The 14,921-nt window shown below is 43.3% G+C and overlaps 1 protein-coding gene across 11 annotated transcripts in view; it reads left to right on the top strand.

Annotated features, from left to right (window-relative positions):
* The window catches only part of CEP83 (centrosomal protein 83), a 194,503-nt gene that overhangs the window by 78,262 nt on the left and 101,320 nt on the right, over nucleotides 1-14,921 (top strand). The window contains exon 1 of one of the 11 annotated variants that reach the window (XM_089308757.1): nucleotides 4,035-4,273. The exons of 9 other annotated variants lie outside the window; for them this stretch is intronic. The gene's annotated coding sequence lies outside the window, so the exon portion shown is untranslated. Of the gene's footprint in view, nucleotides 1-4,034; nucleotides 4,274-9,662; nucleotides 9,688-14,921 lie in introns of those variants that run through there. One more of the 11 variants, XM_089308760.1, reaches the window with a different exon arrangement.

Raw genomic sequence — 14,921 nt, 5'->3', positions numbered from 1 at the left:
TCTCTGAGATAACTGGAACATTTCTTTGAGCTTGGTGATGTTATGTTTTGATTGTCTTATTGAGTTTGAAATCTTTTTCATTCTTGTTTTGACTCATGATTTTCTATTGAAACCTGGACATTTTGGGTATTTTATGAGACTGTTGATCTTGTTTACCCCTTCTGTTTACCCAGCTTTTTCTTAAACTGCTCTGACCCAGTTAAGAGGCAGTGCTGTCTTGTTAGTGCCAGGTGTGGGTAGAAGTCTAGGTTCCCCAGTTGGCCTGTTTGATACCCGAGGTGGGTGCAGTATTCATTACCGCTGGGTAACTTGGAGTTCTTGCTCTCCATGTGATCTCCTGTGATAATCTGGAGAGGGTCGCCTTGTTACTCCTGGGGTCACAGGGCCCGTGCTAACTTTCCACTAGGCCTTCTGAGGCTGCACTTGCGTGGAATGGGGTAGGTGCTCTTCCTTACTGTTGGTGGAGGTCAGCTTTCAGGTTTCCTACGTGATCTCCAGTGATATTGCAGGAATGTGGGGCTTCATTGTTGTTCAGTGAATATAAAGTCCCACTTTGTACTCCATCTTCTTGTACAGATTACTGGTCTTTACTTGTGTGGACAGGGCTGGGGCTACATTCTTTTTTCTTTTCTTTTCTATAGTATTTTTTTTTTATTTGATAGATACAGTTAGAGAGAGAGAGAGAGACAGAGAGAAAGGTCTTCCTTCCGCTGGTTCACTCCCCAAATGGCCACTACGGCCGGAGCTACACGGATCTGAAGCCTGGAGCCAGGTACTTCTTCCTGGTCTCCCATGTGGGTGCAGGGCCCAAGCACTTGGGCCATCCTCCACTGCATTCCCGGGCCATAGCAGAGAGCTGGACTGGAAGAGGAGCAACCTGTACTAGAACCCGGGCCCATATGGGATGCCTGCGCCGCAGGCGGAGGATTAACCAAGTGAGCCATGGCACCGGCCCCTTTTCTATAGTATTTTGATGGACTGGATTGTAGTTCTCTAAAAATTTTCTATCTTGGTAGTCTTGCCCTTTCTTGTTCCTTTGGCTAGAGAGTGATCTTTTGCAAAATCATTTGGTGTTTCCTGATTGTTAGCTTCTTTGGCTTCAAGTCTGAGATAAGTGAAAAAGAAAAGCCTAGGACACTCACCACTCTGTTGTTATATCCCAAGGTCCTAGGCCTGCTGGTCTGCATTATTTAGTCTTCGGATGTTTATCATATATTTAATACTCAGAACTTTGACTTGTGTCAGGGTACTTCACAAAGTTCGTAGTAAATGGAATTAGAAGATAAGCTTATTTTGATGCAAAGAAGGTATTTAATCCATGCATGGAGGGCTCTTCAAAAAAAGAAAAAAATTATTCATGTATTCTAAAATTTTTTGCAACAATCCAAACTTATATTTCCAGTTTTCCATGAACTTTTTCAGATGTCCTCATATTAGTGGTTGGTAACAGGCAATTGTATGACTCTTCCGTTTTTCTGGATGCAAAGTCTTTATTCCATAAGTTTTAATTTGTACTATAACTTTTCCTTTAGATGTAGATATTTCCTCATTTATATTGTGACCTTTTCATAAGTTAAAATTTTCTTTATCATATATGTAAGTTATTTAGAAATATATTTTTTGTTTTGTGGTTTTTCTAGTTGTCCTTTTTCTCTTAAAGATATATATTTATTAATTTGAAAGGCAAAATGACAGAGGAAGAGACAAAAGGAAATAGATCTTCCATCCATTGGTACACTCCTTAAATGGCCACGATAGCCATGATGGGTCTAGGCTGACGCCAAGAACGTGGGACTCTGTTCAGGCCTCCTGTGTGAGTGGTAGAGACCCAAGAATTTGGGCAGTCTTCTGCTGCTTTCCCAGGCACGTTAGCAGGGAGCTGAATTGGAACTGGAGAAGCTGAGACTTGAACCTATGTTTCAATATGAAATGCAGTATTTGTAAGCAGTGACTTAACCTGCTGTGCCACAGCACCAGTCCTTCTTCTGGTTATCCTTTAGTGTTGAGTTTTAGTTTAATTTAATTGCACTGTGATCAGAGATGATGTTGTATGTAATTTTGATCTCTAAAAAAATGAGTTTTTTTAAAAAAGATTTATTTATTAGTTTTGAAAGTTAAGAGTCATGGGGCCATCTTTGCGCTGTATTGGGTAAAGCTGTAGCCTGCAATGCTGGCATCCCATATGGCTGCTCCACTTCCAATCCAGCTCCATAAAAGTGTTCCTGGGAAAACAGCAGAAGATGGTCCAAGTGCTTGGGCACCTGCACCCATGTGGGGGACCCGGAAGAAGCTCCTGGCTCCTGGCTTTGAACCAGGTCTGCTCCCTGTTGAGGCCATTTGGGGAGAGAACCAGCAGATGGAAGATCTCTCTCTCTCTGTATCTCCCTCCCTCTCTTTGTAGTTCTGCCTTTCAAATAAATAAACAAGTCTTTAAAAAAAAAAAAGTTACGGAGAGGGAAGTCTTCTATCTGCTGGTTCAATCCCCAGATGGCTGGGGCCAGCACTGGGCTGGGCCAAAGCCAGGGGCTGGGAGCTTCATCCTGGTCTCCCATGTGGGTGGCAGGGATCCAAGCACTTGGGCCATCTTCTGCTCTTCCCAGTCCATTAGCAGGGAGCTGGATTGGAAGTGGAGCTGCTGACATACTGGAGGTCATATGGGATGCCAGCATCACAGGCAGTGGCTTAACCCGCTAGGCCGCAACACTGGGCTGAGATTTTCTTTTTAAGATTGATTTATTTATTTGAAAGGCAGAACCACAGAGAGGCAGAGAGAGCTGGGAACCAGGAATTCAGCTGGGTCTCCCATGTGAGTGACAGGAACACAATTACATGAGCCTTCATGGCTGCCTCCCTGGGTCTGCATTAGTGGGAAGCTGAAATCAGGAACTGGAGCCAGGCATCAAACCCAGGCGCTGCAATGTGGGATTCAGGCCTTTTAGTCCGTGTCTGCACTGCTAGGTCCACTGCCCACCTCCTACCATCTGTATATCCCTGTCTCTATCTCTATCTATATCTCTATAAATCTCTTCTGAGAGGCACTCCAGTTTGGGATGCAGGCATTTTAAGTGGTGTCTTAATTGCTAGGCCAAACACCTATTGCTAGGCCCCCTACTATCTATCTGTGTATGTATGTATTTATTGTGTTCCAAGAGAGACCTCTCCCATCTGCTGCTTCACTCCCCAAATGCCCGTGATGGCCTGGATGAGGCCAGGTTGAAGCATGGAGCTGTGAGCTCACTCCGTGTCCCTGCCATGTGAGTGGCATCATCTGAGCCATCATCTGCTGCCTCCAAGGTGTGCATTAGCATGAAGTTGGAGTTGGGAGTGGGGCAGGGACTTAAGCCCAGGTACTCCCATGTGGGATCCCAGTGTCCCATCCAACGGCTTTAATCAGTTCCCACTGTGCTCACTAGGCCAAATGCCTACCCTAGCTATCTTTTAATTAATGTTTGAAACATCTTTGCTTTTGCTTTGAACCTTTATGTGCCCTTATGTTTGTTTGTCTTTTTTTTTTTTTAACAATTTATTTATTTGAAAGTCAGAGTTACACAGAGAGAGGAGAGGCAGAGAGAGAGAGAGCAAGAGAGAAAGGTCTTCCATCCGATGGTTCACTTCCCAATTGGCCGCAATGGCCAGAGCTGCGCCGATCCAAAGCCAGGAGCCAAGAGCGTTCTCCAGGTCTCCCACTCAGGTGCAGGGGCCCAAGGAGTTGGGCCATCCTCCACTGCTTTCCTAGGCCATAGCAGAGAGCTAGATCGGAAGTGGAGCAGCTGGTACTAGAACCGGTGACCATATGGGATGCCAGTGCTTTGGGCCGGGGCGTTAACCTGCTGCACCACAGTGCTGGCCCCTGTTTGTGTCTTGTAAAAAGAGCATATAGGTGGGTACTGATTTTTCTTTTAAATTTGTCTTTTATCTGAAGCATTTATTCCATATACCTTAATGCATTGGTGGTATATTTGTTTAAATCTACTGTGTTACTGTTTCTATTTTCCTCCTTATTTTAGGTTCCTTCTTATGTTTCTTCTTTAGACCAGTGGCTCTCAACTAAGGGATGTGATAGGGTGCACAGGGCAATATGTGGAGACATGTGGCTTTCTCAACTGGGTGGAATGGTGTCCTAGGCACCTAATGTGTGAAGACCAGGAATATTGATTAAGATAGCCCAACAACAAAGAGTTATGTGCTGTAAAATGGATGGAGCATATACCTGCGCATGGGATGGAAAAGACCTGCAAAGTCATTTGGTTTATCTCTGACAAGGCAACTACAGGTGGGACTTGAAATGCAATAAATATATGGCAGTCTAATTTTTAAGTTGATAATTGTGTATGACCTGCAAATGATGTTATAAATATGCAGATGGCCTTTGGCAGAAAGAAAATTCCCTACCCCTGCCAAATGTCCTTTGAGAAACCCTGTTACAGAACATTTGAGGTATATAAATTTTTCCCACCTTTTTTTTTAGTTTAAAAATATTTTTCCCATCTTTTAAAAAATTCCTTTTTTATGAAACATAATTTTTAAAATTTAATTTTCATTTTATTTGAAAGGCAGACAGAGACAGAGATTTTCCCTCTACTGTTTGACTTCTTACCTTCCTGCAACAACTGGGACTGGGCAGACTGAACGTGGGAACTCAGTCCAGGTCTCAGACATGGGTGGTAGGGCCAAATCCTCGAGCCATCATTTGCTACCTCCTAGTGTATTAGCTCGCAGCTGCATCGGAAGCGGAAGAGCCAGAACTCTGAAGTCAGGTGTTCAGATAAGGGATGTGGGTGTCCTTGGTGGTGACATGACTGCTGTGCAAAACGCCCTCCTTTCCCCCCATCTTTTTAGCTTTCTTTAATGGTTGGTTATCCTAGAGAATGATACAGGAGACTTACGAAGATTCAGATAGTAAATATTTTACATTTTTAGGCCGTGTTTAATCCCTGCTATGTATTCCTTTTCTCCCCCCTTCTTCCCTTCCTCACTTCCTTTTTAGAGCACTTTAGGTTCAAGACCAAATTGTTTGGAAAAGACAATGACAGTGTACCCCTAGTTCTCCTCACTCAATTTCCCCTACCTACTATCAACACCCGTACCAGAGTGGTACCTTGGTTGAAGTGATGAATTGACATTATTGATAGAAGTCTGTAATTTACATTAGGGTTCACTTTTGGTGTTAAACATAGTATGAGTTTTTGACAGTTGTTTATAGGAATGCATTCACCATTATAATGCCATTCAGAATAGTTTCAGTGTCATAAAAATGTTCTGTGCTTTCTTAATTTATCTGTCTTCCCTCTAGCCCTTGGCAACTGCTTCTTTATACATGGTTTTAATTTTTCCAGAACATCATTTAGTTAGAATCATACAGTATGCAGTCTTTTCAGACTGGCTTTCCTTCACTTAGTAATAAGCATTTACGATTTCTCCATGTCTTTTTATGGCTTGTTACTTCATTCCTTTTTTTTAATGCAAAACAATATTTCATTGCCTGGATGTGCCCCAGTTTATTTACCCCTATGGAAGGGCATCATGGTTGCTTCCAGATTTGGACAATTAGAGATAAAGCTGCTGTAGGCATTCTTGTATACATTTTTGTGCGGACCTAGTTTTCAACTCATTTAGGTAAACACCAGGGAGTGTGATTAATAGATCTTATATGAAGAGTAGATTTAGTTTTTAAGAAGCTGTCTTCCAAAAAACTATATATAAATAAAATAAAAAATAAAAGTTCCTTTTTTAACATATGTATTTATTTATTTGAAAGGCAGAGAGGGACACACACACACGCACGCACACATGCACGCACACACACATATACCCTATCTACTGATTCAATCCCCAGATGGCTGCAACAGCCAGAGCTGGGTGGGCTGGTCTGAAGCCATGAGCTGTGGGGAGCAACTGGGAGCAACTCGGACTAGACTAAGTTACTGGAATTAAGACTTATTCTATACATCTGCTCTCCCACAATATGGCGCTGGGAGAGGAGCAAACAGCTTCTACCCAGCTGCCTCTCACCAACTTGACAAGCTGCAGGAGCTGCTCCTGATTGGAGGAGAGCAGCGCGCTCAGCGTGTGGGTAGCAGAGCACGGATTGGTGGAGAGGACTATATAGGAGGAGAGAGACGGCATGGTGGTGTGGGTTGGTTGGAGAGTGCGTTGGAGAGTTCGTGGGGAAGTTCGTTACTTCGTTCTTTCTCATTTCTCTCTACTCGTTCTTGCTTTGGGAGTTTGCTGTTTACTTATTCTAACTTTACTATAGAAAGGACTTGTAAAAAGAGGAACATCTAAGGGGAACACCTGAGGAACATCTGAGCAGCCCCCGAGAGAGCCGGCCGGCGGTGTGCCGCTCCCCCGCGGAAGTGGGGAAAGTGGCTAGGGGGAACCGCCCTTCCACGGAGGTGGAAGGGACGGCAGCCAACCCGGGAAGAACCAGCAGCAAACCCGGGGAGGGCCGAGCTGACAAAAGAACAGCGCAGGGTCCTGTGTCGTTCCTCCACGAAGAGGGGGAGCGACAATGAGCCAAGAGCTTCCTGTGGGCCTCCCACATGGGCACAGGCACCCAAGCACTTGGGCCATCTTCTGCTGCTTTCACAGGCACATTAGCAGGGAACTGGATTGGAAGTGGAGCAGCTTGGCTAAGAACTGGGGCCCATATGGGTCGCTGGCATCACAGGCAGTGACTTAACACTTTAGGCCACACCTCAGGCCCCTCTTTTTTTTTTTTTTTTTTTTTTAAATTTTTTTTGACAGGCAGAGTGGACAGTGAGAGAGAGAGACAGAGAGAAAGGTCTTCCTTTGCCGTTGGTTCACCCTCCAATGGCCGCTGCGGCTGGCGCACCGCGCTGATCTGATGATGGGATCCAGGTACTTATCCTGGTCTCCCACGGGGTGCAGGGCCCAAGTACTTGGGCCATCCTCCACTGCCTTCCCGGGCCACAGCAGAGAGCTGGCCTGGAAGAGGGGCAACCGGGACAGAATCCGGTGCCCCGACCGGGACTAGAACCCGGTGTGCCTGCGCTGCAAGGCAGAAGATTAGCCTAGTGAGCCGCAGCGCCGCTCGGGCCCCCTCTTTTTGTTCCACATCCTGGCCAGCATTTGTTGTTGCCATTGTTTTGGATTTTCCTCATTCTAATAGGTATGTAATAGTATTCTGTTCTTTTAATTTTCAATTCTCTAATGACGTATGCTGTAGAGCATCTTTTCATGTTTGTTTGCCATCTGTGTGTGTTCTATGGTGAAGTGTCTATTCATATCTTTTGCCCAATTAACAATTTTATTGTTTGTTTTTTACCGAGTTTTAAGGGTTGTTTGTGTATTTTGGAGGATAGTCCTTTAACAGATAGGTCTTCTACAGACATTTCTCAGTCTACGGCTTGTCTGCCTGTTATTTAGTTAGTATCTTTTGCAGGGCAGAACTTTTTCATTTCAGTGATACCCAGATTATCAATTATTTGTTTCATGGGTTATGTTTTTGGTTTTATTTATTAAATTGTCATTGCCATACCCAAAGACATCTAGATTTTCTCTTATTCTATCTTCTAAGAGTTTTAGAATTTTGAATTTAACATTTAAGTGTATAATGCACTTAGGGTTGATTTTTGTGAAGGGTGAAAGGTTTGCATGTAGAGTCATTTTTCCCCCTTGTGCATGCATCCATTGGTTCTAGTGTCTTTTGTGGAAGACTCTTCTCCACTGTAATTGTATTTGTTTTTTTTGTTAAAGATCACTTATCTATATTTATGTAGGTCTACTTCACTCTATTTTGTTCCATTGATCTGTTTGTGTATTGTTTTGCCAATACCATGCTGTCTTGATAACTATAGTTTTTTTTTAAGATTTATTTTATTTATTTGAAAGATTTATAGAAAGATATATTTCATCCACTGGTTCATTCCCCCAGTTGGCTGCAATGGCCAAGGCTGGGCTAGGCTGAAGCCAGGCGCCAGGAGCTTCCTCCGGGCCTCTCACATGGGTGTAGGGGCCCAAGCGCCAGGGCCATCCTCTGTTGCCTTCCCAGGCGCACTAGCAGGGAACTGGATTGGAAGTGGAGTGCATGTGGGATGCTACCATTGCAGGCAGTGGCTTAACCTGTTACACCTCAGTGCCGGCCCCATTACTATAGTTTTATATTAAAACTGGAAGTTGGGTAGACTCAGTCATCTAACTTGGTTATTCTCCTCTGTTGGTAAAAGGGCTATTTGGGATCTTTCCCCTATATAAATAAACTTTAGAATTAGTTTTTTGGTATCCACAAATAACTTGTTGGAATTTTGATTGGAATTGTATTGAATCTATAGCTCAAGTTGGAAAGAACTGACATATTGACAACACTCTTATCTATAGATTTCAAAATTTTCTTGCACCAAAATAAACTTGCAATCCTATTTTTCCATGTATGTTTTGAAGTACCTTTCTATTGAATTTTCCTATTCATGAACTTGGAATATATGGGCTTTCTTTTTTAATTAGAATTTTTTAGTTCTTCTCATGTAAATCTTGTGCATAATTTATGCCTAATCATTTGCTTTTAGGAGAATGCTGTTATTAAAGGTTTGTGGGTTTAATTTCAAATTCTTCTTGTTATTGATGCTATATAAGAAAGTGATTGACTTTTATATATTAATCTTGTATACTGAAATCATGTTGTAATGTTTTTTCCAGGATTTTTTTTTTAAGTTCCTTCAGATTTTATAGATGGATAATCGTCTTTGTGAACAAATGCAGTTTTATTTCTTTGTTCCAAATTTGGGTATCTCATTTTTTACTTGTCTTATAGAGTTAGTTAGGACTTCCTGTATACTGTTGTAAAGTAAGTAGTGAGAGGGTACATTGTTCTACAGTTTTGACTCTTAATGGGAAAGTTTTGAGAGTTTTACTATTAAATACAGTGCTAGGTGTAGGTTTTTATGGATTTTCTTTTTTATTTTTCCCTCTATTACTAATTTATTCAGAATTTTTGTTTTAATAATGTATGAGTATTTTTTAAAAAGATTTATTTATTTATTTTAAAGTCAGAGTTACACAGTTACACAGAGAGAAGGAGAGGTAGAGAGAAGGAGAGAGAGAGAGATCTTCCATCCTCTGGTTCACTCCCCAGTTGGCCGCAACGGCCGGACCTGTGCTGATCCGAAGCCAGGACCCAGGAGCTTCTTCCAGGCCTCCCAGGCGAGTGCAGGGGCCCAAGGACTTGGGCCATCTTCTACTGCTTTCCCAGGCCATAGCAGAGAGCTGGATTGGAAGAAGAACATCTGGCACTAGAACCCACCGCCCATATGGGATGCCGGCGTTGCAGGTGGAGGATTAACCAAGTGAGCCATGGTGCTGGCTCCAATATTGGGTTTTATCAAATATTTTTCTGTTTCTATTGATAGGATCATGTGATTTTTCTTCTTTAGACTGTTTGTGATGATAATGTTAATTGATTTTTAAGAAGATTTATTTATTTATTTGAAATGCAGAATGATAGAGGTCTTCCAACCCTTTGTTCACTTCCCCAAATGACTGCAGCAGCCAAGACTGGGCCAGGCTGAAGCCAGAAGTCAGGAGCTTCATCTGGAGCTCCCACAGGGGTGTCAATAGTCCAAGCACTTAGATCAGAATCCATTTCCTTTCCAGTGCATTAGCAAGAAGCTAGATGGAAAATGGGGCAGCTGGACTCAAACCGACCCTCCTAAATGGGATACCAGAATTGTAAGTGACAGCTTAATCCATTGTATCACAGTGCAGGCTCAATTACTTGATTTTTAATGTTGAATCAGCCTGTATACCCAAGATAAATCCTACTTAGTTGTGGTATTTAATTTTTCTGTACATTATTGGATTGTATTTGCTAATATTTTGTTAAGGACTTTTGTATCTGTGTTCATGAAAGATACTATTATCTAGTTTTGTTTTCTTATAATGGCTTTTGATGTGAGGGTGATAACCACCCTCATAGAATGAGTTAGGAAACATTCCCTCTGCTATTTTTTGAAAAGGCTCTAGAGTGTTTATGTAATTTCTTCCATAAGTGGTTGGTAAAATTCACTGGTGAACTCATTGTAAGTTATTTCTTATTGATTCATTTTTTTTTTTAACAAGTGGCCAATGCTGAGGCGAGGTAAATACAGTGCCTGCTTGTGGCACCAGCATCCCAAATGGATGCTGCTTTGCATCCTGGCTGCTCTAGCTCTGTTTTCTCCAGCTCCGTGCTAATGCATCTGGGAATGAAGCAGAAGATAGTCCAACTCCTCAGACCCCTGCATCCACATGGGAGACCCAGATAAAATCCTGACTCCTGGCTTTGGACCAGCCCAGCCCCGGTGGCCATTTGGGGAGTGATCCAGCAGATGGAAGATCTGTCTGTCTTTTGGTCTCTCTCTCTCTAACTCTGACTTTCAAATAAATAAATAAATCTTTAAAAAAATTTTTAACAGATAAAAGCCTATTCATATTGTTGGTGTTTTCTTATGTGATTTTTACACATTGTGTATTTCAAGGAATTTTTCCATTTTGTGTAGGTTATCAAAATTTGTAGGCCTGGATTTGTTCATAATATTTAAAAAATTTTTTTTAAAGATTTATTTATTTTACACTTGATCTTAGCCAAAAGGCCGAGAAAGAGTTAGGCAGAGATACAGAGAGAGATCTTCCATCTGTTGGTTCACCCCTCAGATGGGCACAACTGCCAGCACTGGGCCACTGTCGCTCCCCCTCTTCGTGGAGGAACGACACAGGACCCTGTGCTGTTCTTTTGTCTGCTCGGCCCTCCCTGGGTTTGCTGCTGGTTCTTCCCGGGTTGGCTGCCGTCCCTTCCACCTCTGTGGAAGGGCGGTTTCCCCTGGCCACTTTCCCCACTTCCGCAGGGGAGCGACACACTGCCGGCCGGCTCTCTCGGGGGCTGCACAGGTGTTCCTTCAGATAGATGTTCCTCTTAGATGTTCCTGGTGCATGTTGTCTCTCTCCTCCTTTATACCAACTCTGCTACCCACACGCCGAGTACGCTGCTCTCCTCCAATCAGGAGTAGGTCCTACAGTTTATTGGTTGAACTGGAGGCAGCTGTGTAGAAGCTATTTCTCCCTTCTCAGCGCCATATTGTGGGAGAGCAGATGCATAGAATAAGTCTTAATTCCAGTAACTTAGTCTAGTCCGAGTTGCTCCCCACAGGCCACGTTGAAGCCAGGAACCAGGAATTTCACCTGAGTCTCCCAGGTGTGTGGCAGGGGCCCAAACACTTGGGGGCCATTTTCCACTGCTTTTCCCAGGACATTAGCAAGGAGCTAGGTCAGAATTGGAGCAGTAGGGACACGAATCAGTGCCCATAGGGGATGTCAGAGTAACAGGTGGCAGAATTACCAGCTAAGCGCCAGTGCCAGCCCCTCTTTTATTAATTTTTAGAAAGATTTATTTATCTGTTATTCAACAGAGAGATTGCACACGTTTGAGCCAACTTTTATTCACTGCATCATTCCTCTAATGTCCATAATCAATGCTGGGCCAGGCTGAAGCCAGGAGTGGGGAACTCCCTTCTGGGCTCTCAGAGGTAGGAAACCAAATACTTCAGCCACCACCTGCATTATCAGTTGCATTAGTAGGAAGCTGGATCATATGTGGAGGTGGGACTCAGTCCAGTCATGGGCATTCTGACATAATGTGAGGACCTTACAAGCAGTGGCTTAACCTGCAGCAGTACAACACCTACCCCATTATCCTTGTAATATCCTTGGGCTCTGTAGTGATGTCCCACTTTCATTTCTGATATTAGTAGTTTGTGTATTCTTTGTTTTTTGGGTAAAGACATAGCTAGTTAAAGAACTGGCTTTAGTTACATTGACTTTTCTCTAATGATTTCCTGCTTTCGTATGTATGTATGTATGTATGTATTTATTCAGTGAGAAGGAGAGATAGATAGGTTTTTATCTGCTGATTCACTCCCCAAATGGCCCCAACAGCCAGAGCTGAGCCAATCTGAAGCTAGGAGTCAGGATCATCTTCTGGGTCCCCCATGCAGATGCAGGGACCCAACACTTGGGCCGTCTTCTACTGCTTTCCCAGGTCATAGTAGAGAGCTGGATAGGAAGGGGAGCAGCCAGAACTAGAACCGGTGCCGATATGGGATGCCGGTGCCACAGGTGGAGGATTAACTTACTGCACCATAGCGCTGTCCCCATTTTCTTTATTTTTGATCTAAACTTTGTTATTTTTCTTTTGCTTGTTCGTTTAATTTCCTCTTTTTTTTTTTTGCTTCCTGTAATGGAAGCTTAAATGATTGATTTTGAACCCTTCTCCACCCAGTACAAGAATTCAAAGCTATATGTTTTCCACTAAGCATGACTTTTGCTGTGTCCCACACATTTTGATGAATTGTGTTTTAAGGTTTTATTTTTGTGTGATTTCCTCTTTAACTTATGAAACAGAAGTTTGTTGTTTAAACTCCAAGTATTTTCAAATTTTCCAGCTATCTTTCTGTTGCTGACTTTTAGTTTTATTCTTTTGTGGTCTGAAAACAAACACTGTATGAATACTATTCTTTTAAATATAAGATGTGTTTCATGGCCTAGAATGTGTTCTGTGTGAATGTTTCACATAAGCTTGAGAAGAAAAGTGTGTTCTGTTGGTAAAGTAGTCTTTAAATGCCCACTGTTATTAGTTAATTGATTTTATTATTTAGTTCATCGGTCTACTTGCTGATCTTCTGCCTGAAAGGTAGAGTTAGAAAGAATGAGGGAGGGTGGGAGGGAGGGAGAGGTATATTCCATCTGCTGGTTTGCTCCCCAAATGGCTGCAACAGACAGAAGCCAGGAGCCTGGAGCTTCATCCGAGTCTCCCACACGAGCACAGAGGTCCAAGTACTTGGTCCACTTCTGCTGCTTTCCTAAGCACATTAGCAGGGAGCTGGATCAGAAGTAGAGCAGCCGAGAAATGAACTGGCACCGATATGGAATGCTGGTACAACAGGTAGCAGCTTAACCCTCTATGCCACAACCTCAGCCTCAGATCTGTCCATTTCAAATACAGAGATTTTGAAATTTCCATTCTATAGTGAATTGATCTATTTCTTGTATTTCCATTAATTTTGCCTGTTTATGCTCTATTTTAAGTACATTCACATCATTGTGTCGTCTTGGAGAAGTCACCTCTTTATCATTATGTGATACCCTTCTTAGCCCTGATAACTTTGCTTGTTCTGAAGTGTTCTCAGTGTGTTTGTGCTTCCATAATATCATGGATTAGTTGGCTGATAGAAAGAATTTCTTTTTTAACATTTCCTTTTTTTAATAAAGCTTTTTAAAATTAATTAATTTATTTGAAAGTCAGAGTTACACACAGAGGGAGAGGCAGAGAGAGAGGTCTTGCATCTGCTGGTTCACTTCCCAATTGGCCACAATGGCCAGAGCTGCACTGATACAAAGCCAGGAGCCAGGAGCTTTTTTCAGGTCTTCCATGTGGGTGCAGGGGCCGAAGCACTTGGGCCATCTTTCACTGCTTTCCCAGGTTATAGCAGAGAGCTGGATCTGAAGTGGAGCAGCTGGTACTCGAACTGGCCCCCATATGGGATGCCAGCACTGCAGATGGCAGCTTTACCCACTATGCCACAGCGTTAGCCCCAAGTTGTTTTTTTTTTTTTTTTAGATTTATTTTTATTTATTTGAAAGGCAGAGTTACAGAGATAGGTAGGGACAGAGAGAGAAAGAGAGGGAGAGAGAAAGGGAGGGAGGGGTCTTCCATCCACTGGTTCACTTCCAAATGGCTGCAACAACTGGAGCTGGGTCAGGCTGAAGCCAGGAGCTTCTTCTGGATCTCTCACGTGGGTGCAGGGGTCCAAGCACTTGGGACATCCTCATTGCTTTCACAGGCACATTAGCAGGGAGCTGGATCAGAAGTGGAGCAGCTGGGACTTGAACTGGTGCCCATGTGGGATGCTGGTGCTGCAGTCTGGGGCTTTAACCTGTTGTGCCACAATGCCAGCCCCCAAAATTTTTTTTACATTTCTTTTTATTTTATTTGAAAGATAGAGACAGAGAAAGATCTACCAGCTAATTCACTCCCCAAATGCCTGGGAGCCAGGAGGACCTCAACCTGAGTCTCCCATGTGGATGGCAGACCTGACTACTTGAGCTGTGCTCCTTCCTAGGCTGTGCGTTAGCCAGAAGCTGGAATTGGAAGATGAGCCAGGACCTGGACCCATGCACTGTGATATGGGATGAGGGTGCCCCAAATGGCATCTTACCCATTGCCCTTCTAGCCCAGAAGTTTGTCCTGTCATTCTGGAGGCTGCAAGTTGAGGATCAAAGTGCTGGCAGATTCAGTGTCTGGTGAGAGCCAACTCCTGGTTCATAGGTGCAGTCATTTTACTGTCTCCTCAAGAGGTGGAAGGGCCAAAGCAGCTCCCTTGGACCTCCTTCGTATGGAGACTGATCCCATTCATGAGGGCTCTGCCCTCCTCACCTGTCAGTTCCCAGAGGCCCCATGTCCTCATGCTGTCATCTTGCGGATGAAGTTTTCAACTTACAAAATTGGGGGACGTAGATATTCAAGCCATAGCAGAAATGAGTATGAGAATTCTTCATAAAGTTTGTAGAAGGTAGAATTAAAGGAAATGTATTGTGCAAAAATTTTTTTGGAATCTATGTATATAGAGGTCTTAAGAAGCTCATGGAAATGCTATTATGAAAAGACTACTTGGATTCCAACATTCCCCTCCCCCCAAATTAACTTCTTTTGTTAAAAAGGCAGAGGGATCTTTCATCTGCTGGTTCATTCCCCGAATGCCCCAACCAGCCAGGGCTGGGCCAGGCTGAATCCGGGAGCCCAGAACTCAGTCTGCATCTTTCACATGGGTAGCAGGGACCTAAGAACCTGGGCCATCACTTGCTGGTTTACTACGTCACTCTGATACAGGATGTTGGCATCCCAAGTGGCAGCTTAATCTGCTGTCCACAAA

Source organism: Oryctolagus cuniculus, chromosome 11, assembly GCF_051225735.1.
Source record: "Oryctolagus cuniculus isolate XC-2025 breed Fujian yellow rabbit chromosome 11, ASM5122573v1, whole genome shotgun sequence".
NCBI lineage: Eukaryota > Metazoa > Chordata > Mammalia > Lagomorpha > Leporidae > Oryctolagus > Oryctolagus cuniculus.
This window is presented reverse-complemented; position numbering and strand designations above follow the sequence as displayed.